This window comes from Sebastes umbrosus, chromosome 24 (assembly GCF_015220745.1).
Source record: "Sebastes umbrosus isolate fSebUmb1 chromosome 24, fSebUmb1.pri, whole genome shotgun sequence".
Lineage (NCBI taxonomy): Eukaryota > Metazoa > Chordata > Actinopteri > Perciformes > Sebastidae > Sebastes > Sebastes umbrosus.
This window is the reverse complement of record NC_051292.1, coordinates 8,390,069-8,410,822: the sequence shown is the minus strand read 5'-3', so window position 1 is coordinate 8,410,822 and position 20,754 is coordinate 8,390,069. Positions and strand designations below refer to the sequence as shown.

The 20,754-nt window shown below is 42.7% G+C and overlaps 2 protein-coding genes across 2 annotated transcripts in view; both read right to left on the bottom strand.

Moving 5' to 3' along the window:
* The window catches only part of LOC119483604 (vang-like protein 1), a 78,859-nt gene extending 69,143 nt beyond the window's left edge, over positions 1-9,716 (bottom strand). Inside the window, exon 1 of the mRNA XM_037761848.1 lies at positions 9,607-9,716. The gene's annotated coding sequence lies outside the window, so the exon portion shown is untranslated. The remainder of the gene's footprint in view (positions 1-9,606) is intronic.
* The window catches only part of LOC119483615 (helix-loop-helix protein 2-like), a 28,090-nt gene extending 10,230 nt beyond the window's left edge, over positions 1-17,860 (bottom strand). The window contains exons 1-2 of the mRNA XM_037761869.1: positions 17,844-17,860; positions 9,607-9,719 (exon numbers count right to left, since the gene is read on the bottom strand). The gene's annotated coding sequence lies outside the window, so the exon portion shown is untranslated. The remainder of the gene's footprint in view (positions 1-9,606; positions 9,720-17,843) is intronic.
* Between the last annotated feature and the right edge of the window lie 2,894 nt (positions 17,861-20,754).

The following is a 20,754-nucleotide window of genomic DNA, read 5'->3' as shown; positions in this document are numbered from 1 at the left end:
CCTGAACAGGAGGTGTGGGATCCAGAAAGCTGGGGGTCCCATGTGAGAATGTGGCCATCGTCAGCGCTGCAGTGGCAGGCCTCGGCACCATCTGTGCTCCCAGCAGGGCGCCCGCAGCGCGTTCGCCGCCACCCAGACACATATGGACACACAAAGGTGCTCACTTTCTCTCATGGACGTGCAGTCACACACACACACACACACACACACTGGGAGAAAACACTTGGGACTGAGCAGTAAGAGATGGGAGGAAAGGATGATGAGTTTGTGGAGTGCGCAGTGAACGGGATGATAGGGTCTTGTTGATGGTGCTGACTTAAGTGTGATGACTTCAGAGAGCGAGAGGAGGCATTATTAGTCAGCAAACGAGCCAGCTGTGCTCTGCAATTCACACAAAGACTTTTACTCTCTCATTACACTGTAAAAATGTCAACTTATATTCTTGATAAATAAGGATTACAAGTTGTTTGGACTTTAAAGGGGAACTACACCCATTTTCAAATTCATACATGTTATTCCTATTGTCTAAGACAGTGCAAAAAATATTAGTTAACATGAACAACTATCTCCCAAATCCAAAAACTAGAGTGCTAAACTAAAATTTGTTCAAAAAACGTATAAAGTTTGGAACTGCTCCATAGACAATGATTAGAGTTAGATGAGAAGGTCGATACTACTCTCATGTCTGTACGCGAAATATGAAGCTACCGCAAGCAGTCGGCTAACTTAGCTCAGCATAAAGACGGGAAACAGTCTTGTTTGCTCAGCCGATCAAACTGTTATCAGGTCATTAAATGGGGCATTATCACTGGTTATCAGCCCCATAGATGTGGGTTAGTAGGGGCCATCTACACCCACTAGTAGGTTTTGTCATCTATTCACATGGTCAATCACTGAAAGAAGGAATAAAAGAAGATGACAGCGACCTCTAGCGACCGTAGTAATTATGACACGGCTTTCACCCAGTAGACTGAGGTTTGCAAGGTTGTCTTTGTGTTAACAAGCGTTTAATTTCCCCTTTTGAAAATGTAGTTATTTTAAATCAAAACACGATCTTTTGGTGTGGTTTTGTTGCCTAAAGCTAAAGAAGCTGTTTAGTTTGTGTTCAAAACGTAACGTTTCATGCTGTTTTACAACGTAGTAGGCGTAGTAGGCCCCTACTGACCCACATCTATGATGTTTATAGCGAGCAACAATGCACCTTTAATGGCCTGATAACAGTTGAATCGGGTGTTATGCTGCTCATCTGAACTCCATTTTGGAGCCACAGAGTCATAAATCCAGCCCTTGCTTCCATGTCTTCCTCTCCATCCCTGTTCAGCACAGACCTATATTTTCCATCTCCACAGCCTCCCATACCTCTTCCTCCTGCCCGCTGACCCTCCTGTCTTGGCCCCCAACCCCCCTCTGAAGCTGCACCTGCCTCATTTACTATGTTGGTGAGCTCCTACACCTCCATCTTCCTCATACCTAGCACCTCGACCGGCTGCCCCTCTCTCCCTCTCTCTCTCCCTCTGGCCCCGCAGCCTCCCCCGAGTGGCCCCTGTCCCTCCATCCAGGGCCTCCAGCTGGCTGATGAGTTCATTAGGCCCAGAGCCGTGCCAAGGAGCATGCCGCTGTTCGGGCCAAACCGGGAGGGCATCAGGGGGCCCCTGGTGGTCATTGGGCACAGGCCATGGTCATTGGAGGTGGGACAGAAAAGTCCCAGAATGCCCCACATGTCGATATCCAGGCCCTGTGTCCATTCTTGGAGCCGGAGACTGTTATTTTGTGCATTAGCAATCTGGTTCGGGGGCGAAACTTCCGCAGGACGAGCGCGAGGCGTCGTGGTTTTCGAGGGGTCCGCGTAAACAATGAGGGAAACAGATTTCTAATAATCCCCACAGGTCGCAGTGACATCTGGCCCCACACTTGAGCGTCGGCTCAATTAATTCGGAAAACACAAAACAAAAAGCGCCGGGGGGCAAAGATCTGGGGGGACTTAGCTGGCCGCTTTGTATGTGTGTGTGTGCGTATTGATTGTGGCATTTGATCAAGTCGACTGCGGTGTGTGTGTGTGAATTTTGTTCAAATTAGTCGAGGTATACAGCTGCTTTGCTGAAAGACATAATCACGTCCATCCTTTTAAGACGGGAGTCTTGTGAAATAATAAAGATGCGGGTTTAGTGGGAACTTTTCCTTCCATAAAACAAACCTACAGCGCTTTACCTATCATTCCCTCCACTCTCACCTTTTCCCTCCTCTGCCTCCTTGTTCTCGGCGGCGGGTCAGCTGGGGTCGGGGCCTCCGTGGCTGGGCTCAGGTGGAGCCTCAGCTGGGCAGGAGGGGGCGGGAGGGTGGAGGGGGCGGGGGGGGATGAGGCGAGGAGAGGAGGAGAGGAGACGATGAGGATTCTACCCAAGAGGGAGTCCGTCGAAAAAATAGGAAACAAACACGTGCGTTCACGCAAGTAAAAAAAAAAAAACAACAGCTTTGTCCCTCACCCCTCTTTTCTACACCTCCCCCATCTTCCCCTCTTTCTCTCTCACTCCTTCTCTCCTGGGAGAGGCCTGGCCGGGCTTGGCCTGAACGCCATCTGCTGCATAATGTAACGGGATGGAACTCCAAATCCTTCATTTCCACTCACTGCCTGTCATGTGTGTGTGTGTGTGTGTGTGTCCACTCGTACAGTTGCATATGCACGCGTAAGGGTGTGAATGTTTGAGCGCGTGTGAGATCTCATTTTACGGATGTTGTGACATTAGCTCGCCCGGCGATGATGTTGAGTGACGGGTTTGATGAAATAAAAAGGGGACGCCAAATGTGTGTTTTTTTTAAAGGATTATTCCGCCAGTTTGAATATGCAAGTCTGATGTTTTCTGCAGCATCCGCAGAGGAAAAACTCCCGCTGTTGTCGCCTTTCCAGATCCATTTTCAGACGTAACAAATAGCCTTTAAACGCGAAAACTCCTGGGGAATCTCCAGAGTGGCGCCATGCCAGGGATGTCACAAATTTGCTTTTTGTTTACAAGTTAACAAACAAAAGTGCACACACACAGAGTCGTGTTTAGGAGCCCCGCCCCTCTCCGCGGCGCTGGTAACCCGGAGGTGCAAAGAGTTGTCCCTCCACGTCCCCGTGGGGCCGCTGTGAATTGGGGGGCCATCTGTTTTCTGGTAATAAGCTTTCTCTTCATTCATCCTTCCTCTCTCTCTCTCTCTCTCTCTCTCTCTCTCTCTCTCTCTCTCTCTCTTTCTCTTCCTCACTTCTTCCTCTTCTTGTGTTTGATTTTTTGGAAGGTTTTCTGTTCATCTTCCCCTTCCGCACGCACAAAAAGACGCAGACAGACAGAGCTACGAGAGATGGCGTCGCTTCTGGATACTGGCGCTGCGATTTTAAGGGAATGGAGACATGGTGAAATATCACAGTGTGAACCCTGAACCCTGACCAGCTATCCATGGCTGTTGACATAAAGTAAACGTGACACATCCCTCCTCACATCCAACCTCTCCAGCTGCTGGGCAGCCACTAAAGTCTGTACATTGGATTTTTCTTTGTTTCGTCTGTATTATACCGCGGATCTGGCAGCATTTAGAAAATGTTTTTGCAGCTCGTTCTGAGTGTTTTCACTCCGTGTCCCAATACTAATGGGTTCTCAAATTGGCAGTTCTTCATTTCCTTTTGTTTAGTTGCAGTGTGTTGAGCTCTCAGGGCCACAGAAATTTGTTTTTCAAATAAACTGACGAGAAACATCTATAATTTAGGGCTGTCAAAGTTAACATGATAATAACGCGTTTGCGCAAATTCGTTTTAACGCCATTAACGCATTAATGCAACTTGCGATTTGTATGTATTTGTTTGTAGCAGGGTTTTAAAGCTAGAATGAAGATACTGGTATCATATGAAACTTCAAAATTAGGGCTGTCAATAGATTAAAATATTTTATCGCAATTAATTGCATGAGTGTCCTTAGTTGATCGTGATCAATCGCATTTTAATCACTCATTTTTTATCTGTTCAAAATAAAGGGAGATTTGTCAAGTATTTAATACTCTTATCAACATAGGAGTGGAAAAATATGCTGCTTTATGAAAATGTATGTATATATTTATTATTGGACATCAATTTTCAAAAGGGGGCCCTTTGACCTCTGACCTCAAGATATGTGAATGTAAATGGGTTCTATGGGTACCCACGAGTCTTCCCTTTACAGACATGCCCACTTTATGATAATCACATGCAGTTTTGGGGCAAGTCATAGTCAAGTCGGCACACTGACACACTGACAGCTGTTGTTGCCTGTTGGGCTGCAGTTTGTCATGTTATGATTTGAGCATATTTTTTATACTAAATGCAGTACCTGTGAGGGTTTCTGGACAATATTTGTCATTGTTTTGTGTTGATAACTGATTCCCAATAATAAATAGAGACATACATTTGCATAAAGCAGCGTATTTGCCCACTCCCATGTTGATAAGAATATCAAATACTTGACAAATCTCCCTTTACGGTTGAACAGATAAAAAAATGTGCGATTAATTTGCGATTAAATATTTTAATCAATTGACAGCCCTGGTATCTATTTATGATTTTATAGTGATCATTAGTCGTATTATTTGTCTGCAAAGCACACATTTTATTGAGGTGAATTCACCATCTTGCCATAGCTCACAACAACACTGACTAAACGCCCGCTCCCATCATGCTCCTCTGCTGGAGCCGCCACCTCGCCGGCGAGCCGCTCACGACCGCCTGATTGTTTAAGTTTTGGTTTGGAGAAACATTTGGTATTAGGTGGCACTGGATCGATCAGAATAGTTGCCATGGCTACGGTGCGATGTGATGGGGAGAGGCTGAAGGGGATAGGGAGGGGAGGGAAGGTGGATTTAAGTTCACATCCACAACACACACGCACACACACACATACATAAACACACGGCAAGAGAGTGTGAATGGAGCGCTCCAAGGTCCAGCTTTAAAAAGTGCACGGCTCCTTTCATAACTTCCCCTGCACGCTGTATACAAAAAAAAAAAAAAACAGCTGCTCCTGCATGGGTGCACCAATTCAAAACATCTCACATTTATGTTTCATTATGTGCCGCGCGTGACAACATCGATATGTCATCCGATATTATTCATTATCCCCGGCTGTTGCATTATCCGATTTATGCCTTTCCTATGGCAGGTTTCAATACGGCCGTGTGTTATATCATGATTATGAGCGGTCTGGGTGCCGGGATGCTGTCTGCATCTCATTGAGGCAGAATGAAGTGGATCAATATACCAGAGGGGGCTGAATCAGGGGGTCTGCATGTGTGCGAGTGTGTGTGCAGACAGACAGCCTTGGGAGATCAAGAGTGCACAACTGCTTGCGGCTTCAAACACCGTCTCGCTTTCTGTCTCTCCCAGCTGTTTTTTCCGCTGCACGCACAGAGTGGACAGCAACATTTTGGCATAGAAGCAAATCACGCAGTATATCAGCCTTCTTTCTCCCCCCTCGCGTTGGTCGCAAACTTCATGAAGCCATATTTCTCCGGTGACGCAGCAGACAGGCAGGGCGCTCGCTTGCTCTCATTTAAGTGCAGATTTACAAGCTGTTTGCGACAGGAGCTTATGCGCCTAGTTGGGAGGAAGCTGCCGTGTGCATACATCTGTCGTGTCATCCAAAGTGCAGCTTTCTGTGTTATGAAATTGAAAAATCGGAGCCCTGTAGTAGCTCAGGTGCATTGTTTTGAGAAAAGGGTTCTTGTTACCTTGATGCACACAGACACACACACACACACGCTGTTACCTCGCAATTACACTAATTTAATGCCCCATTCCCCTCTATTAATCCTGAATTCTGTCCACATTTTTATTCTCGCTTTAAATGAAGGGGCTGCCACATGCATCACTCCCAAACAAAAGGGAGGTTAGATTTATTCTTCATTTGGGGCAGTGTGGGTGGTGGTGGTGTAGGGGGGGTGGGGGTGGAGGGTTCATGCATGGGCATAACCCGGCCCCTAAAGGAAGGCCCCCGCTGCCAGCTGCCAGCCATAATTAAGCAGCCCTGCCGTGTCTATCACTGATTATGTTTGACCTGGCTAATAAGGCGAGTGTGTGCCACCTACGTGTGGCGGGAGAGCGCCGCAGCCCTCCGTCACAGCGCCCCATTGTCCTCTTTGAGACAAGTTTGATGTATTGCTGATGACAAAAACACGTGTGTTGCTAAAACATCAGTTGCGTTGATGCTGCGGTGCTCGGTGCGACGTGGGATAAGATATCAACTTTTAGGTTATTAAAGGTGTAGTCCTCCATGATTTTCATGATATCAAACCACATTTTTATGGTCAGCATTTTTTCTGCAATAGCCATTTAATGTATTTATATTCAGTAATTTTGAAACTTCTTCAATACAGCATGACGTTCATTTAGTAAATTATGGTCCCATTTAGAGTCAAATAGACGGCCAAAAACCAAGATAGCGACGGCTAAAGCCCAAGATGGTGATGGCCAAAAACCAAGAAGGCGACAGCCAGACGATGGCCTAACCCAACATTTCCTACTTCTTTCAACACTTCTTAATTAAAACAATTTAAGTTTGTTTGGCTGCACTGTCAAGAGATACACCGGTTGCTCTTCTGTTGTATTTCTGAGAAAGTAGCTGCTCAACAAGTGTTTGCTGTAGTATTAAACCCCACTTACTGTTACAACCAGTAACCACAGGTGTCGCCAAATCTACCGGGACTGAAAACTTTAAGAGGCTATAACTGATATTTTTGTAATAACAAGATCAAATGGCAATGTGAAAACAACAGCAAAAAAAGCTCTAATAAAAACCAAAGCACACCTACTCAGCACTAAAAAGCAGACAGACACAGTTAGCGAGAAGCTGGGGAACAGCGGAGAACTAAAGAGACCAAAAACGGCTAAAAAAGAGGGAATATGGGACTTGTGTTTGCCACAACTCCGAATGAAAGATAATGTTTGTCTGTAACTGCTGGAAGAAGATGTTTATAGCAAGTTCAACCAATCCACTTAAAAAATTATATTATGTCAATGTTCAACATATCCTCATACAACAGTCAGTATATCTTACAAAAAGTTGTTCCTCATTTTTCATGCGTTTTCCTATGAATGTCCAGATACACATTTTCCAATTTCTTTTCAAAATAATCTTCTGTCTTCACAGGAAACAACTTGGTTATGTTTAGGCAACAAAATTACTTAGTTAAGTTTAGGAAAAGATCGTGGTTTGGGTTAAAATAACTACAAATATAAGTACGGAAGTTACGTGACAAATAAATCAACGTTAATTTCTGTTTTTTCTGGGTATGAACACTGATCTCCTGAGTGAAAGTCTGGTGTTTTTTTGACCCGACCTTCCACCTAGACCTCCTCCCTACGCAGCGTTTGTCACTCTTTATACTTAGTGGTTCACGATTACGTGGATTACATACTGTAGTGTATAATCAGCCTTTTTACTGTTATAATATATTGTATTTACTGCTGTGTAGAAGGCAAAAGCCTTTGCAAAAACATGCAGGACCATGTTCTCTCTACCCTGTGTGAACTACAATAGACCTGTGTCTCTCTTGTTTTTTTATGTGAAACCACCTGCATGGTTCAAGGTTAGGGAGTGAAAGAATATAGAAGGCGATGTCAAAAATGTATAAAAAGAGCATGTAGGATTCAAGGTTAGGGAGTGAAAGACTAGAGAAGGGTATGTCAAAAATGTATAAAAAGAGCATGTAGGATTCAAGGTTAGGATTCTCCCACTCTGCAAATATTTACACTAAGAAACATTAATTCTTACTTGTGTAAAGATTACTGTCTTCCCAAATGGCAAAGGCTATCCTTTAGTCACCGCCTTCGCCTGCATGTACGGCAACATTGCAGCAATCAGTATAAATTAATAATAAGTGAAATCAAAGTGCTTAATTTAACGGAGGCTATGAAAGATTAATACCTGACATTATCCAAGCTGCTGTGCGGTGAGGGGAACCACCCATGCCTGAGGTAAACCAATCACATTTCTATGAATATGACATTAGACGCATTGATGTGGTGTGTTACATCAATGTCAGCCGGAGTCTTGAGTGCAGCAAGTCTGGATAGAAAGTCCACTGAGTGTGACTGTCTATTTCGGTCTTTTCTCCCTCCCTCCCTCGTCGGTGGGTCTAGAGGCGAGAGATCAGTTCAGGGTGGAGGAGAGCTGGTGTTTGGCCTGAGGGGCCCTTGGACACAGATTCTGTCATTGTCCACAGCTGCCACTCTGCCCCCTCCCTCCTCCCTTTACCCCCTCCGCTCTGTGGCCATCCTCACCTTAAGGGCATCCCCTGCTACCCCGCCTCCCTAATGAAGAGTGACACGCGTCCGGAGGATCTGATCTAGTCTGAAACCGGGCCCTTGCCTCCTCTGTTTTGTCTCCTATTATTGACCGCGGCGGCTCACACTGAGTTGCCGTGATGAGAGCGCCATATACCCAAGAGGCGTCGCTCCCAAATCGGAGGGGGAGCTCAAAGGGCAGATGCAATTGTATGGAATCATGAGGACCTAATTGTCTTTATTCATGAGCTGTGTGATTGATATTAGGGGGAAAATGAGACACTCTAATTGTTCTCTTATATGAGGAATTTCTGACTGGACGCCGTGTGTGCAGCATCTGTGTGTGTGCGTGTGTGTGTGTGCACTACTGGGTGAGATATCAAACTGACAACTCCTAAAGGGCATCTATGCAGCGGTCTCCCGACATATCACTTGAAATAATTCATGTTGTCCTTTCTGACAGTTTCTTGCCTTTATTGCATCCAGAGAATCCAGACACAACATTATCAGGAGGAAATGGATATACAGCGTCTTGGATTAAGACGCCAAGCACCTGCTCTGCTTTCCAGCGGCCACTCAGGCATGGAAAAATACTTTAATACTAAAGTAACTTATGTTATGATGATTTAGTTACTTCAAAAGATACAGCCTCCTCGTTTTGTTTTCCCTTAAGTAGCTTTACGGTTGTTGGAATCGTCTTATTCCACAGTGTCTGACAGCATCGTATATATTCTGAAGTTTTATGATGTTTACACAAAGTGAAATATTTACACCCTAGACTCTGTGTTTTCTATGGCTGCACCATCCCCATCAAATTCTACATGTATATTTGAATAATTTGCAATAAAGTTCAGTGGGTTCGCAGAAATTCTGGGTGCACAGTATGAGTTTATTAAAGGGGGACCTATTGTGCTTTTGCCCTTTCCTTTAGTGTGTTATATAGTTTTTTGTGCATTTAAAATGTCTGAAAAAGTTACAAAGTCCACGCCAAAGGGAGTTACTCTCCCCCACAGAAACACTGCTCTAACAGAGTGTTTCAGACAGAGGGTGAAAAGAAGTGCTGCAGCATAGCCGGTATGAGAAAAGTAAAGCGTTTTTTGAACATTAAAGCATTTAAACATGTTCTAGTAGGAACCCAAAATACAAGTATGCACCTGAATATAAGCACAATATATCCTCTTTAAGGGGTTAAACACCATTTTCATGAAGCCTATTTCTGATAATTTGTCTATGCCTTTGTTATTTGATTGGGTTCGATATTCAAAGGATAAATCTCGTTGCAATCTACATTTTTGTATCATCAAGACCACAAAAGTACTCACCTGACATATCTTGGAGGAGCTGGTCTTCTTGTTGTTCTGAGGTTGCCGTCTTGTTTTCTGGTACGCATGTGTGGAACGTGGGCGCAGCCAACCGCTGTTAACCACTGCTTGAACTGAAAGGTGGACGAAAAAAACGTATTACTTTACGAGCCTACTTCTGACTTTATTTATTACCTCAGTAATAGTAATAGTATTTGCTCTCCCGCTTGCCTCACACGACGCGAGGCCCGCACCTGTATTAACGGAGCGGTCTAGCAGCAATCTCACAACACCATAAATTACATTTATTTAACCACAATAACAAAAAATCTATTTTGGCTCAGTCATCTTTGGCATTAGGTTGAATCACCATTTTGTTTAATTGGTGATAGAAAACAGCAAAAAATGGTTATGGTTAATTAAGGTTATGGTTATTGACGCTTTAATGAAATCATTGAGAGTTTCTCCACCAATCATGTCACAATAATAGGTCCAGTGTGAGTCTGCCTGTCCGTCTAGCAACCCACCTAGCAACCTATATGCTCCACATGAGACATCCCGCTGAACCATAATTGGAATCCAGGAGGGAAAACACCTTGACTGGTGCAGGTAAGCGTAAACTGCTGTAATGTGGTGTTTATGTGGGCCAACGTGCACACATACACACCCACAAATGAAGATGAAAGCAGGGTGTGTACGTTTATGCATGTATGCATGTGTGTGTGTGTATGTGCACCCACCAGTGTAATGTGATAAGCTCCAGCAAAGCACATACCTGATGCCATTAAATGCAATTTCCCCTGTGTGTCAGCTGAGCCATTTGTCAGCTGCTAACACTGCACGCTTTATTAAAAACCTCATCCGCTTCAATTAACTGCGCCCGCAAAGCAGTTTAACTCCACTCTAATCCTGTAAAGATGTTTAAACAGGCCTTGCGTACAGTAGGTACATCATTTCTAACCCTGTCAGTGAGGTTTTTTTATGATTTCTTTAGCCCCTTTACTCAAGTTGGGGTTCATCTCAGGAGGGAGGGGGTTTAGTGTGAGAGTGCAGTTTTATTTTTAGGCAGCCGATGCAGCTTCATTTTCTCCCTCTACATTATATGCCAAATCTAAGTTGACGCGCAGTCTAAATATTATGAGGTATAAGTGAAATTTAAGGCTGTAACTGTAAAATCGAGCTTTAATTTTTGTGCAACAGCTAGCAGCTGTGTCCCTCTATGGTTTGTCTCTTTGCTTAACTGGGTTGTGATTGATAGACGGCATGGTTGTGAGCAAAGTTCAGTCATTTTAGGAAGAGAAAAACAGGAATCAAGGAAACAGGAAGCAGAAGGTAAGGAATTTGTTTCAGAAAAAAATAATTAATTTTGCTTAATAAAAATTAGTCTGGATTTGCACAGTTTTCTGCGCTTTTATGTCAGCCGATCAGGTTGAAAAAAGGCAGGATAAAACTGAGTTTACTGTGGCCAAATTACAGAACAAAGTTCGTTAATGGGGAGGTCAGTCCAAACTAAACCTGTCACCAGACAAGAACGTAGATTTTGGACGATACTGCAAAAACCCTGAATTTCATCAAATGTCAATGTTTTTTTTAAATTCTCACTTTCTTACACTATCTGCACATGTCCCCCCTCCCCGAACTATATAGTTTAAAGAATATTATAGATCCAAGACAAAACTGACAGAAGGGCGGGACTCAGAGAAAAGTTGCAATCCGTCTGCTACTTCAGCACCATGGACAGCGCTGTTAGGCTGCTGATATTTCAGAGCCATGGTCGGGGCCATAGATTCTAACTTGCACAAACCTCAGTCAGATAGAGGATCAATGAGTCAGGTAGACTAGACTAACATATTCTGCCGCTGCACTTTCTCTGCTGCTAGGGGATAGAGAGGGGGGGTTGGCAGGTTAACAAGGGGAATGCATTTTGGTCATTTTGCTAAAAAGGGGGATTGCATCCCGTTCACATTGCCTACTGGTTCACATTGTATGTATCATTTTTGGCATTTTGATGTTCTATACTGAAATTTGATTATGTTGGTCTATTCTGTACACATGACATGTATTGCAGGTCTGTCTGTCCTGGGAGAAGGATCCCTCCTCAGTTGCTCTTCCTGAGGTCTCTTCCATTATTTCTCTGTAAAAGCTTTTTTGTGGAGTTTTTCCTCATCTGAAGCGAGGGTCTGAGGACAGAGGGTGTTGTATGCTGTACAGATTGTAAAACCCCTTGAGATAAATTGTGATTTGTGAAATCGGGCTATATAAATAAAATTGACTTGACTTGGAAAAAAAATTTAATTTGGAGCTTATTATTTTACAACACTCCCGCACCAATGTGTATTATTGTGAGCAAAAAAAACAATGAAGTCAGTAGATAAGTGTATTTAGATCAACAGCTAAACTATCTCCTGTGATGGCACTGGATGCAGAATTGTCCAATATGGACTTTATTCCTGGGGACACCATGCTGAGATACTGCTTGTGATTGATACTTGACGGAGTAGAAGTAAAACAAAAAATTACAGCAACTGTGTAACGACTCAGTTACACAGACAACGGACCCTTACATTCTTATTCCAACCGTATCTCCTACAACGACTGAACTGCATTCTCGATGACGTTTCACAAACGTATTTCCTCCCGGATTACGGTTGCTGTTTTTAACGGTTTTAAACAAGTGGTTAACGTTGTAAAGGGAAACTAAACTAAAAACGCAACAAAACTACTTGGTTTGGTTGAGTAAAAAAATATGGGCAAAATATGGGTACCCACGAGTCTCCCCTTTACAGACATATTAAATATATTGGTCGACTGCAAGCCCTAGTTATTAAGCTGCGGACCTAAATTAAAATAACGTTGACTTTTAGTTCCACATGAGACAGCAACAGTGATTTCCTTGTTGAAAGTTCTTGTTTGTTGGACAAATCCAACCTGTCCCTCTTCCCTACGTGGACTTCCGCGGACTATCATTACAAACGTATTTGTGATATGTCAGAAACGCGACAAAATACGTGTCCCTTGAAAAGTTATTCACAATGCAGTTCCATTGTATGGGAACGTAATTGTTCTGCTTATTCTACACACTATACACAAGAAGAAAGGAGAGAACAAAATGACCTCTCCTTTCAAAAAAAATTACCCCATCTGAAGGTCTAAAACTGCTTCCCACAAGGATACCACACATTTCCACTCTCTCCTGCACACACACACATTCACACACACCCTCTTTCTCTCTCACACACACACACACACACACACGGTCATGCCAGCAGGGAGGTGGCGGTTAGCATGGTGCTGTCACCGGGGGATGCTGGGTGGGGTTTGCAGGAAAGGGAGAGGTGTAAATTGGGTGAGCGCTGGGTGCAAAGCCTTGTGAGTGAAGGCTTGGTGCTCTTCCTCTTGATGCTTTGTCACTCACTCGCACCCCGAGAGATACAGGTGGTGGGTAAGGTGAAGATGCAGATGGGGGAGAAGCAGTTTGGCTCTCATTTCTGTTCTCTATTGTGTTTGTATCGGGACTGTGAGCTCCAGTGTATCTTTTGCGGCTGCTCTTTCTTTAACCCCTGTGCCTACAATCCTCGTTTTTCAATGCTCTGTGAAAGATTTCAAAGAAGTGTGGGTGTAAAAGTCCAGGAGAAAGACTTGGGATTGTGATGAGTGTTGACCACAAGTAAACAGGTTTACTCCATAATTTCATATCTATCAACTTGACGTTGATGAAATTTGAAAGTGTAATCAGCGAAACGAAAGCTAAAGGCGAGCAGGTGTGACTTGCCTTTGATCATAACGGAGACCAATTGCAATTAGACCCAAAATGGCTTGACGGAGGTATCAGGGGGCCGCTTGCAGATTATGTATTTTTAATCAGAGTTGTTAGCATCTGTGATGGATGCCCATTTTACTCACACCGGCCTCTGATGGCATACGTCATGTTTGCTAGCTGTGAATTACCTCGGCGTGTATGCTGTCCATTAACTGCATGAGGAGGCGCACATCCCCCCCCATCATGTCGCCCACTATCTCAATTGGCGTATGCTGAGCTTCTGGGAAAACAAGTGTTACTGAGGTTGCTCATCTTCCTCAGGGCCAGTTCTATTCCTGCACACGTTCAGCACAATTGGAGGTATCAGAAGTTATTCTTCTTGCCCTACCACACATGTACACTGTAAACAATTGCTGTTAATTTACAGCAGGATTTCAACAGTATTAACCTGTTATTGTTAAAAACAGTACTTTACTGTTAATACAAAAGAAAATCTGTTAAATTAAATTTCACAGATGATTGCTTATTAATCGGACAACACAAGGAGTTAATTTTAATTTCTATGTATCCAAGTTAATATCTAAGTTAATGTGCGTACACATGTATTTTGCCAGTGAGTTCGTGCATAACAACCTTGACGGTGTATATATTTTTACAGTCTTTGGAAGTCACTTCAACATTTGAAGTAACATTAAGACTTCAGTGCACGTTGGTTATTGGGCGGTAATTCAGCAGAGCGGATTCAAAATTGAAGGCAAGGTTATTTACTAGCTAACTAGTGTTTTTGAATGATATCTGAAAACCACATGGTTTAGAGAAATGAGCACTATTGGACATACAGTACAGTATCTGTTTTTGCATGTTTTGCACCAAGGATGGACAGGGCAAAGTCTAATCAAAGAAAAGTGGCAAATTCACGAACAACAAGACAAGACTACAACCATATATCCACATGTATCCACTCTGCTGAGGAGACTCAAGGACTTTGAGTGGGACTTCATTTAAATGGTGAGTTTACATTATGATAAGAGGAAATGAGGGGTACACACGCTGATTTTGTATGTGAGAAGTTAGAATGAAAGTTAATTTGGAACTCATATCTCTCTCTCTCTCACACAGTCAGAGGGCTACCAAGGCTGGATTGAAAGAACTGGTGTCCTTTAGTGGGCCATAAGTCATTCACTAACTCACTCCCCCACCATCGCCCAATACTTGGACTTCCGCACTTATCCATGTGCCTTGTTAGAGTCTGAATGACAAGAAAACAAGAAGTCAATATAGATTTAATTATCCCGTAACTTCCGTACTTAAGTTATGCCACTTCCGTAGTTATTTGAACCCAAACCACAATCTTTTCCTAAACTTAACTAAGTACTCTTGTTGCCTAAACCTAACCAAGTCAAGCTTTTCTTAAACTGAAGTAGTTTTGTTGCCTAAACCTAACCGAGTCGATCTTTTCCTAAACCGAAATTGTTTTGTTGCCTAAACCTAACCAAGTCAAGCTTTTCCTAAACCTAACTAAGTTGTTTTGTTGCCTTAAACCTAGCTAGTTGTTTACGTGTTGATTTATGTGTCACGTAACTTCTGTAAAGTTACGCCACTTACGGAGTAATTTTAATCCACACCCCCATCTTTTCCTACACCTAATTAAGTCTTTTTTGTCGCATAACGTCCGTACTTAAGTTACGCCACTTCTGGCGTTTTCTTAACCCAAACCACGATCTTTGCCTAAACCTAATCTAAGTAGTTTTGTTGTCTAAACCTAACCAAGTTGTTTCCTGTGAAGTTTATTTTGAAAAGACTGGAGCGGAAATGGGCACGAAAAATACGAATAACTTTTTGTAAGATATAATACGAACCGTTGTATGAGGATACTTGGCATATGCACATAGTCATTTAATTAATTGTTATTAGAGAAATATTGAGTATAGCAGCTTTTAAACATTTGGACACTCAAGATGGCAGCTGCTTTCTCTTTCAGCTGAGATTCAGTCTTTTGAAAATCATCCAAAGAAAATACTCTCATTAAAGCACAACTTATTACAGTTTACGCAGCATAAATATCACATATTTACAAAGACTGTGTTTGTCAGTGTGTGTGTGTGTGTGTGTTTGTGTGTGTGGCCCCTAACTCGACCATGTGCTAACCCCACACAGCTGCAGAGTCCCCTTGAGGGTTTGTCGCACAGGCAACAGAGGAAGGGCGGAGGAAGGGAGGGTGGGGGGGGGACATGGACTGAACACTCTCATTTCCATGCTGCACTGTTCTGGCAAAGACATTGTACACCGCTGTGGATGTGCGTCTCTTGTGCTATTGCTCAATCTTTTTAGGGCTGTCAGTTAGGCTTTTCATCAGACAATTCTCTGGGCGCCGACGTTGGAAAGCTGACTAGTACTTCAGTGTGGCAGATTTGTTCTGGGTGTGTTAATGCATGTATACAAGAGAAAGATACTCTTCAGAGGGAATTAAGAAAATCGTATTCTTTTCTTCATGTCACATCTCAAATATGGATACTAATTAAGTGTCTTGCATGAAAAGGTTTATTATTATGGGATTTGTCAGCTGTTTTCCACCTTCTTCTTTCAGTTATAAAGCAGCTCAGAGTCCAGCCTGAAAACAGTAATGGAGAAACCAAGGAGTCTCAGGTTCCTCAAATATCCCTGTCAATCAAACGCCGTTTCCTCTGAGTGCGTTTTCTATCTGTCAAGGGTCATAGAGAGTGAGGATGAGACCCATTCCCTCCCTCCCTCACCCCGCTCCTCCATCTCCTCCATCCCCATCCCTCCCTCCTCTCCCGCTCCTTAGAGGTGTATCTCTACCTTGTGCATCACGTCTGGGCATGACCTGTTGCTAGGTAACCCTGGGTCACAGCTGCACACTATGGCAGACCCTTTTTTTTTATTTATCAGTGAGTTATGTGGGAGACGGGGGCTGTAATTTATTAGTTTGATATTGGGCGGGCAGCGCAAGTTTGGGATTGTAAAAAGAGGAGACGGCCTATAGCTCATCAAAATGCTTATTCTGATCCCGGGCCTTGGTCCGCTGAGGAGATTCACAACAGAGGGGATCACAACATTATAAATTCATCTGCTTTTTTACTAAGAAAATCAAGCATCTCCAACAACAAAGCCAATGGTAATGCACTTTCCATGCTGGTAATTGAACAGATGTGGTCAGAGCTTAGAGGGCTGACAAAAAGGAATTCATCTCGGTACAGTATGTGACCGATTCATGTCCAAGGATGAAGTGGGAGCAGACAAATGGTGTTATCAAGCTTTGTAGTCATGACGGAGACATTAACCCAATGGTATAAATTTATGCTAAGCTCGCATCAGGATGATTGAGTTGACACAAAACAAAGGGTTTGCAAAGAAATATGAAGCTAACAGCAAGATATGATAGATATCTGCTCAGTTCATCAACAGGAATATAGTTTACTAAGCTATTTAAGGACATTTCCCTTTCTTGCAGTTAGATGAGGAGATTGATACCACTCTCATGTTTGTCCATTAAATGTGAAGCTACAACCAAAAGCTGTTTACCTTAGCTTAGCATTAGGGATGGTATTAATTAACCGCTTAAAACCAACATTAAGCATTTTAACCGATTAACGCTATCGGTTAAAAGAAATATCAATAATTAATTAAAAAGCTGAGCAAAACTCAGAGCGGCTCGTCACTTTAAGGAGAAAAGATGGTCCACCTTAAGAGTCCACCTTAAGAGAGTCTGAGCCGGCGTTACAGATACAGGCAAATAAACATTCACCGACAAATAAACTGTACACACGCTGTCTGCTACCGCTACGTTCACAGCTATAACGCCACCGACAAACCTCACACTCACCGCCGCCACACACACACGTGGTCTGTTGGAAACTCGCTTAAGTTACGCCGCGCTGACAGACGCTAGAGCTGCTAACGCAGCACAAACGCACACTATTTGTCGGACACTCGCTATCGTTACGCCGGGCGACAGAGTATTATTACGCCAGGCAGTCACACAGCTGACAACCTGCTTAACTAAACTAAATATGCGGTGGAGAGTTACTGGGAAAGTGGCTGCATGTCGTAACCACTTATCTTCCTTCGTTTGTTCTTTTTAAACAGAAAGCACGCGTTTAAAATTGTGATATTTACTGGAAATGACACAATATAGCCAACAGCAGTAGGAAACTTTCAGCTCCCTGGCGATCTCCCTCCAGCCAGCTGCCACCTTATTTAGGTTTTTGTAGTGAAATGAGGAGGTATTGTATCGATAACTCCTCATTTCAACTTCACCAATCAGCCGCTCCTGGTCCATTGAGGCGATTTCAAGGCGAGTGACCGGAATAAACAGAAATAGCTGGGCATCTAACAAATGTTTAGCTCAAAGCGGTGTGCTACGTTGCGCTGCGTTGCTCACGGCCAGGACTTTCCCAGAAAAAAGGACTTGGTTCTTAAGCAGTGTTGTTATAATGACTTATTTTATATATATATATATGACAAAATGCAGACGTACCTCTGTTTGGTTGTCGATGAAAGGATTCAGCGAGTGTTGCATTGAAGATTATGTAACAGCAGTTTCAAGTGGCGTCGCTCCGTCGATCAGCTGAGACTCCCGCATAAACTGAAGGGTGTCTATCTGCAATGGAAAACAAAATAGAGATAAGGACCTAGAGTGAGTTGAACCATGTAGTAAATGAGAAATAATTAGCATTTTATGGTGACAACAAGACTCCAGGAAGTATTTGCTCCCAGCCAAGAAATAGTCAGGCACATGACCCCCAGTAAAACCACAACTTCCAGATTTCACTGATATCGACTACTAAATTTTCTGATATTGTCACATCCCTATTTAGCTCAAAGCACAGCTGTACATAAGCTAGCATGGTTGTAAACTATTAGTCTTGTTCTCTCATTTTTGTAAGACTTTTGTTATACATATCATAATTATATCTAATGGTATCTTTTATAATATCACAAGTTATTTTTGTTCTTCCAAAATGTTTCTTTTATCGTTAAATTGGGCATTGCAAAAGAGAAAAAATCTGCATTTGTGGTCTTACATTTTTGGCATATAGGTGAGACTGTTGTATCTGTGCAACTTGAAAGGTGTAGACAATATATATCCGATGGGTTATTCCACTCTGCATCATCATTGGAGCAATGTAAATCCAGCTCCCATTTATGTTTTATACAAGTTTAAAATTAAAATAATTAACCCATTTGTGCCCACAATTGAATTTTTTTAATTTCCTTTGGTGGAGGTGTTTTCTGGGCTTGCCTCAGCATGAATGTGAAGACATTTTCAAAAAACATTTGGCTGAAAAGTGAGTTTTTCTTGTCATACTATATCTAGGGACTTCTGTTTTTTGCATTATATTTTAGGAAGAAAAAGTAGTCCCATGTGTTCAAATACTAGACAGAGTATAATAAGAAAAGGGCTGTATCTCAGAAACTATAAGGAGCACAATCAAGTCTTCGACATCTATGAACTGTTGAATAAAAAAGGTATGCACACATATGCAGTGTAAAAAAAATCATATGGAAAACATTTAATAAACACAATGTTGGCGTTTTTTCGAATTTTTCCAAAATCCTGACTTAATAAAAGTGTGATTTTTCATGTGATCTAAAAATGTGAAAGTTGTACTGTTAGATATTTGCCCAAAGTATATCCATAACAGATTTCAAGACTTCTGACCAATCTAAACAAATATTGTGGCATTTTTAATTATCATACTAAATATAGTCTTTGGGCACAAATGGGTTAACAGGGCAGTTACTGATGAAGTCAGAGTATACGGAGGATGTTTAGCATTTAGTAATTTTTCAGAGGAGTTTCCCATGGAATTTCTGGTAATGTTTCCACAGCGTCTGATTTGTAAGTAAGACATTTCGGAAATATAAATTCCCATTGTCTGAAATTTGTAGATTCCAACCAGTTTATTATTATATCAGTTATTCAGAAGTATTCTCACATTATTCATAGTGTCAGTTTATCACAAAACCTAAAATTAGGTTGGCAAATGTTCGGCCAGACTGCCACCATCTGAAAGTTTTACAGTTTTTGCAACACTTCAGTGTGATATTAATTTGTGATGCATCTGCTGCCGTTGACTCAGCCACAAATCTACCTCCTTGCCCTGATGAAAGCTCACCATTGCGTCCCGTGTCTCACTCACAACACTTTTGTTCGATTCCTCTCCCTAATGTGCGTGTGATGAATATTTCTCAGATGCTTCCTTTAGGCCATATCTGATCAAAACAAATGCACCTGCACTTTTTTTCCCCCCTCCCTTCTTGCAACTGCAACTCCCCCAGGACGGGTAAAAATTGACTCCCTGGCTTCCTCCACTAGGCAATTACGTGCCATCTGTTCCCATCTTGGTTGTTCCAGCTCGTTTTGTTTCTGCGATTGTTCGTCTAATATCATAGGCCTGAAAGTGTTAGAGAGGAAAGGGGGGGAGCGGAGGGGAAGGGGACGCAAAAATGAGGAGTGGCATGAAGAGGAATTAATCGAATCTAACAGCAGAACCAGATCTTCCCCTCTGAAAGGAGATAGTCCCACTAGAATGAGGACCATTACCATATTCATCACCTAATATTGCCTGCTGTATGCAAAGTGGGAGAGAAGAGTGCAATATGACTTTCTTGACCGCCTTTCTAATTCCATCTGTGAAAGCTTGCAGACTTCTTTTTTTAATTGTTTGTTTGCAACAAGTCCACGTAGAACCTGCTTTGCTGCGATGCCGCCATTTGTTTGGGAGTGGTAATAATAACCCATTAACTTCCCTGTCATATATCGCGCTGATATTTATATATATATGTGGTTGTTATGCTGCCATGCTGAATCACATTATTGTTTTGTTACAGTAACTATTGGGCCCATTACTCTCTGCCACACACACACAGGCTGCAAGCCGTGTAGATTTAATTGCGGTGATGTCGCAGGCGAGGCGAGCAGCTGGATTGGAGAGTTTTAACAGTGATATCAATAACGGAGCGCCACCTTAGGCCGATATAATTTTCCGTCTCTCCTGACAGAGCGGAAGATGGAAATAATCAGTCACAACACCAGCCGGGCAGCCTGTAGGACCTCGTGTGACATCTAGCAACAGTGATGGCTCAGGACCCATCTGTGTCCAGGGGGTAACGCTCCGTGTGTGTGTATGTGAGGATAATTGGTGAGAAGATGTTGGATCCTATAAGAAGAGGAAATCTGTTACACTGCTTAAAGGCTTATATAGTAGATACCCACTTGATCAGTGGCCTTTACGTGTTCATAAGGGTTATAAACAACAAGTTGAGGTACCATCTAAAAAGTATGTTCAGTGCTTGCTTTGGAAAACCAATGTTTTTTGCTCCACACTTGGCTTAAAAAATGAAATATTAAACAAACTTAAAGGTGCAGTGATCTGGCGCCATCT